General features: G+C 39.8%; 1 long non-coding RNA gene across 1 annotated transcript; it reads right to left on the reverse strand.

Annotated features, from left to right (window-relative positions):
* LOC110434473 lies at positions 4,749-6,720 on the reverse strand. The gene is made up of 3 exons (XR_002451983.1): positions 6,280-6,720; positions 5,318-5,364; positions 4,749-5,178 (listed from the first exon to the last, which is right to left on the reverse strand). It is a non-coding gene; the product is annotated as an uncharacterized LOC110434473 (long non-coding RNA).

The following is a 6,736-nucleotide window of genomic DNA, read 5'->3' on the forward strand; positions in this document are numbered from 1 at the left end:
TTTTCGAAAAACTGGACCTCCAAGATGTGCTCCAATGGAATGTGGCCGCGAGCTACAGTTCTACCCGAGGGGGAAGAAGGGGGCTGTGGGGTATTTATAGAAAGAATAGCACATGCGATTTGCTTAAGGAACCACCTGTGTAAATCAGTTAACACAGGCGGTTCATAGAAGAAAACTGCCTGTGTTAATGCTCCATTTACACAGGCGGTTCCCTTATGTGAACCGCCTATGTTAATTGATTTGCACAGGTGGTTCACATAACGAAACCGCCTGTGTAAATGGAGCACTAACACAGGCGGTTTTCTTCTGTGAACTACCTGTGCAGACCTATTTACACAGGCGGTTTTTAAATCTTGCTGTACAAATTTACAACACGGGCGTATTACAACTGAAACCGCCTGTGAAAATTTTTTGCCCCCGCCAGCTTAGAGCATCTATGTACTAGTGTACTTCAAACATTCAGGTTCCTCCACCACTCTTGGTGACTCCTATGGTTTCATCAAGGGCTCCACATCTACCCACGATGAATCAACACAAGCGTGAAAATCATAGACGCAATCATCGTGCGATGTATCATGAGCTTCAATGTTTGGTTCTTGGTAATGTACATGTTCGGGTTTGGCCCGATGGTCAAGTTCACCCTTTCTAGGATAAAGTCACTCTACACCTATCTCCTACCTTGCTACAAAATGAGAGGTGTAAATTTTTAGTGGAGCACCTCATGCCAAGGTCACGACAACCTCATCAGGTTGATATAGTAAGGGAAAATCAAGTCCAGGCCCAACACTCTACCATGACATCTATGAGAAACACGCAAAAGGAGAGGAGCTGTAACACTCCTAGTGTTAGCCTTGCATGTTAAGCATGAGCATTGCATCAACATGAGCATCATCGTACTCACTCATGAGCATCATTCTATGATCACATGTCATTTTATGTATACACTATGTGATTTGATTGCTTATATTGCTTATTACATGTATAGTAATGTGTGACCAATGTAAACAAGTGCACATTGTCTTCCAAAATACTCTATTCATGCTTAGAATATCATTTGGAGCAATGTTCATGTTGGAGGTTTCTTCCAAAAATACCCCTAGGTCATGGTTACCCCTAGTTTGACCTAGTTTGACATACAAACCTGTTTTCAAAGATCCTTTATGATAACAGTGTTAGAGACCTTGCATGGCAAAGATCCCTAAAGCAAAGTTGTAGCAAATTTTATAAGCTACAAAAGTTATTTTGGGACCCTTTCATGAAAATGTGTGGAACATACTCAAATTTTGCTTACAAGGCAAAAATAGGGTCTGTTTTTACACTTTGCCATTTTTGCCTAAGTGAGGGGTCGACACAGTTTCGAGTAGGGTACTTGGGAGCTCTATAGTTTGAAATCCGGGACGAGTTAGACTTTGATCCTTAAAAAAAAGTTGTAGAACTCATGTAGCTCTTTCTAATGGAACAAATTTGAGCCAAAACCACCGAGCAAATCCCGAGTAAAATGTTGTCCAAAATCGAGCTTCAGTCACTACAATGGCGAAGTTCAAACATCGATTCAGTTCATCAGTCACCGGCCGACCGATGCGTGGAACGCACCGTGGTGGCAGTACATCGAAGGTGACCCCGCCTGTCAGCCCTGACGCGTCCTCCTTCATGCCACGACGCACCCTGAGCGCTGGTAGAGCTCATTTCCCCTCCCTCTCGTCCCTCTCTCGCCCGCTTTCTTCCTCGGCGAGCTCCGTCGTCGGTCAGCGACCTCGCCTAAGCTCTCCTCCCCGTCTCCAGCCAAGCCAGCCCACCAAAAGCTTCACCAGAGCCTCCTCTACCTCGAAGTCACCTTCCATGCCACGGTCGAGCTCAGGTAAGGCGGCATTGTCGAGCTCCGAGCAGCTTCTGCCTTGTCGGAGTTCCGCCATGCTCACCAGCGACGTGGCCAGGCCTCCCTACTCCACCATTTCCTCTCATTCTTGTTCCTATGGCTTCCCCTTGACTCACTAATGCTCGGTGTGAACTTCAACTGGGTCGGCATCGGATGAGCATGCCAGCGTACCGCCCTGCGCTGCCAAGCCGCCATTCACGTCGGTGAGCAACCTAGAGCTCGGTAGAGTTAGGGTTTCATACCTCGTTAGGTCCGCCTTGAGGAGAGGAACACAACCGTGCCCTTGGATTCCGCTGAGACCTTGCCGTCGTCGAGTTTCGCCGGCGACGAGCTCTCCCTTGTCTCTGTGTCGCTGTCGAGTAGGTCCCGCTGACCAGTGGGTCCCCCTGTCAGTCTCTATCTCTCTCTCCCTCTATTTTATTTTTGGCTGATTTAGTGCTATGTTTGTAAAATTCATATCTCGAGATTGGCAGATCCAAATTGAGTAATTCAAATTTTGTTGTGTTGTTGAGTTGCTCTAGTTTTTAATAAAAATATGAAACATGCCATGTTTTTGTAGAAATAATTAGTTATGATTTATCTCTTTTATTCTCTAATAAAAAGAGGGTAATTGTATCTTTAAATCTGTAAGTCCTATGACCATGAACATTTAGGAGGATGTCACTTATGCTATGAGTAGACTCTGGTATTTTTTTCATGATTTTTGGTCACCGTGTGATAAAGTTATAAATATCCATTGTTTAAATAGGAGTTTCTTGTTGTATTTTTAATAAATAGATTATAAATCCTATTGAGATGAAACTTGCTGGATGATTTAATCAGGAGATGTTAAGGCTAGGAAAAATATGAAATCTTCTGTTTGACACTTTTTGCTCGGGTTTCTCATTTATGCCTTATGTGCCTTTGGTAGCTTGTTACTTTTGTACACTATGATCTACATGTCAAATGGCAATGAAACTTTTACAGTAACCTTGTTGTAGCATGAGTAGCTTGCTGTAACTGTTTTGGTATTTTTGGAGCAATAGTACTGTATGCTCATTAATTCACCTTAATAATCAAATAAATAGAAAAGGGGTTATTAAAATAAGTTTTTACCTTGACATTATGTTTTATAATGTTTCTTAGACATGTTCAAGCTACTGGTACTTTTCGATTGGACCAATGTTAATTTCTTCTTATATGCTAAAATATTATTTTTGCTATTTATGCCTTGTCTAGAGGAAATTCTGTGTAGCTGATAGAAATTCTATAAGAACTGCTTGAAGATGAAGTTTTCTGGAAAACTTGATTATAACAAACTTGTAGCGAACTTACTTATCTACCTTGTATCCAAATTTCATAGCATTTGGCTGAACAGTTTAGATGTTATGGTTGTTACAAGTTGCTGCTGCGAAGTGCTTGCTCTCTGGAATTTCCAGAGGAGACCTGAGACTTCGTCTGTTTTAACCTGTTTCTGATGGGAATCATCCTGTGATGTCTAAAAGTGAGTTGTAGGAAATTTTTTAAGATTTCCAAAAAGTGCCCACTCACTTAATTTGGCCAACTGATGACCAAGTTGTAGCTGAATTTTGTGACTACCCAGTCTGTCCATCAACCCAGTGCTGAGTTAATAGGAATCATCCTGTGATGTCTAAAAGTGAGTTGTAGGAAATTTTTTAAGATTTCCAAAAAGTGCCCACTCACTTAATTTGGCCAACTGATGACCAAGTTGTAGCTGAATTTTGTGACTACCCAGTCTGTCCATCAACCCAGTGCTGAGTTAAGGTAGTTTAGTTTGACTAGCTTGTGTAGTTAGTCTCTCTACCGGAGAAGAAGTATGCACTTACTCGATAATCTGTTATTTACTTAATCACTAGGTAGCGTGCCCGTGCGTTGCTACTTTATAACTAAATTTTTATACTAAAAACACATAGATTGCATGATAAAATATCAATACTGTAAAAATAAATGGTTAAAGTAATATTTAATATAAAAAGCAAAGTTCATGAAATTAATAGTCATGGAGAGCGAGGCATCGCAGGTTCACCAAATCTATTTGGAACCGTGCATTGTAACGGGAACAAATAATGTCTTGATAACTTGAGCATGAACGTGTTGTATTGTTTAAAAAATGATAATGCGAGCATGATGTTTGGAATGTCAATACTATAAATTGAATTTTGTGCATAGTTAAAATTTTCAATGATGGTTTACAATCACCAAGATATGCATTTATAACATAAAAGATCTAACAGATGTTAACATAGCAGTCGGGTCATACTACAAAATCTAAATAGCAGGTAGACCAAAATATCGAAAGGCAATAGGTCTATTCCCTGTGACAGCAAGATGCATCATCAGAACCTATGACATAAAGATGCATCATCAGAACCTATGACATAAAGATGCAGGAGCATCACAATGCTGGACATCAAATTGACCGGATGTGTCGGTTAAAAAATCTATCTAGTTCCTATTGCCATAGATATACAATCCATCAACACAATTTTGGAAAGAAAAATATTCGCTTGTACTTCGAGAGCAGCACAAGCGGCACATCGCCATGGCTAAACATGTAGATTCCACGGGGCCATCGGAGAAAAAGGCAGAGACAGGAGTGTACATGAACTGACCAACAGTCCGCGACGTGAGGACTGAGGAACCAGTGGCGGTCCCCTTGGTTGTCCCCTCGCACCCCTTGGCAGCTTCCTAGTTGTCCCCTTGCAGCAATGCCCCGTTGTTGTTCTGCTCCTTTGTCTAATCTAGCCTACAGCTCTAAAAGTGCAATTAGATGTACTAAAATATTGAAAGGCAAAAGGTACAAATCTCAATAAAAATAGCCATGATTATTGCTCAGAAAATATACATTGTGTGATTTCTTAAGAACCTACCGTGCCAACAAGAATCTATTAGCTTGCATCAGATTTCTGAACTAAGTCAAGAATGTACATATCATAATTGTCTGGCTACATTCAGATACAATTACGGACAAAATAACAAGAACCCAATCTAAGCTCCATGCGCTATGAAATAAACAACAACAAAAAATTGCAAGGTCATACTGGAACACTGAACATAAGAGATGATTGTGCACATACATAGCTAGAAAAAGAGGCGGTGTCAATGGACTGGAGCAGACAACACTCAATCAGCCCAAGACACTGCCACAACAGTTGGCAGACATAACCTTCTTGTTGGCCTCGGCCTAAGAGTAACAGACCAACGTGACCATCACCACTCAATCAGGCTAGGACGCTGCTAGGGAATCAAGATCTGAAGTTGCTGAGGAGCAGGGCGGCATTGTCATCATAGGAGGTGGGCACCTGAAAGATAGTTTTAGTATCCTCTGTGGTTTTACTCTAGTTGACACCAAATTCTAAGGTCTTGCAGCATCAGATCGGTTCATTTCAAACTGAAAAAAGGATACATAGAAAATTAATGCTCTATGCATGAATTGCTTACCTTTACACATACATATTTTTTTCGTCTGTCCTTACTGAAATTGTAATCTGTATAAAATGGAAATACATAATTAGTTTGCATGAATTCAATACATCTAGCTAATAGTCCCATGAGAATAAGGGTCCCTTTGATTTGGCTTTTGGGAGCAGCTTTTGCTCTCCCGAATTCAATATATATGATCTTTTTCTGTTTATATATAAGGACTAATTTAATTTCCTAAACACACAAGAATAGGTATAAATGACTCAAAACTGAAATTTCAATCTGAAATGCACGACAACAGTTTTAGTTTTTTTAAGGCAATCATAATTTTATTTGGGGGCTGTTTCAGCACCCTTGCCCTTTCACCCCCCCCCCCCCCCATAATTTTTTCTCTTATTTTTCTTTCAATATCTATAGCTTTTATTTGGCCAATCCACAACAGATACAGCATATATACAGGTGTGGAATACATCTTACTAAATTAGATTAGTAGTTGTACAATCGAGTATAACAAATTAAAAAGCATCACACACCTGCATATCTCAATGATTATGTGTAAATAAGGATTCATAGAAAAAAAATGTAGGTGTAAGCATAGGAAACGACCAGCATTTGGTGTAAATAAGGATTCATAGAAATAAATATTACTACACATCTGAAGCCCATGTCAAACTAAATTTGGGATTTCACATTTGTAGTGGCTGTAATTTTTATTAAACGTACTTTTGTGGTCTGAGTAGATTTATGACATTGTCTGAAGGATGCTAATCCTAAAAGAAACCTGGCAACAAAGAACTGTTCAGATGAAGCTTGCAATCCTCCCTCGCAACCCTTGTCTCTCCTAAGTTCTATCATGATTCATGACAACATTAGAAACCAAAAAATGCTTGTCTGTTCTAGATTCCACGATTCTAGATTTAAGCAGTGCACTCCAAAATTATAGGTGGCATTTTGCCACGTTTAGTTAACAAGATTCATACCTGTCTATGCGAGCGTGGGTGGACCATACTTGATTTTTTCAGTTCTGATGATCACTATGTGCCGAGGCTCGACGAGGGTACATGCTTGTGAACAGTGGATCCTACAAACAAACATGCTAAGGTTTCAGTTTGGTCAGTATAGAAGGTTGTTGGCTTCACACAAATTTATATGGCAAAGAGGCAGCCTCCATTTTTAGTGAGTTTGTGAGTATTACATATTCCAATATCTGAAACATTAACAAGCAATAAGCATAGAATCTCAAACATTTTGAAATAAAAACACATATGAAACTATTTGTCTAAAACACATCAGAAAACAAGACATGTTAGTTCACAAGTGACACAATATCAAGCACAATTGCATTGATGTAGCAGCACATATTGGGTAGGTTCTAACCACGACCAAATATTTGTATTGCATTAATATACCTTTTCCTCTTGTTAAATCTATATATAT

Source organism: Sorghum bicolor, chromosome 4 (genome assembly GCF_000003195.3).
Source record: "Sorghum bicolor cultivar BTx623 chromosome 4, Sorghum_bicolor_NCBIv3, whole genome shotgun sequence".
NCBI classification, from domain to species: domain Eukaryota; kingdom Viridiplantae; phylum Streptophyta; class Magnoliopsida; order Poales; family Poaceae; genus Sorghum; species Sorghum bicolor.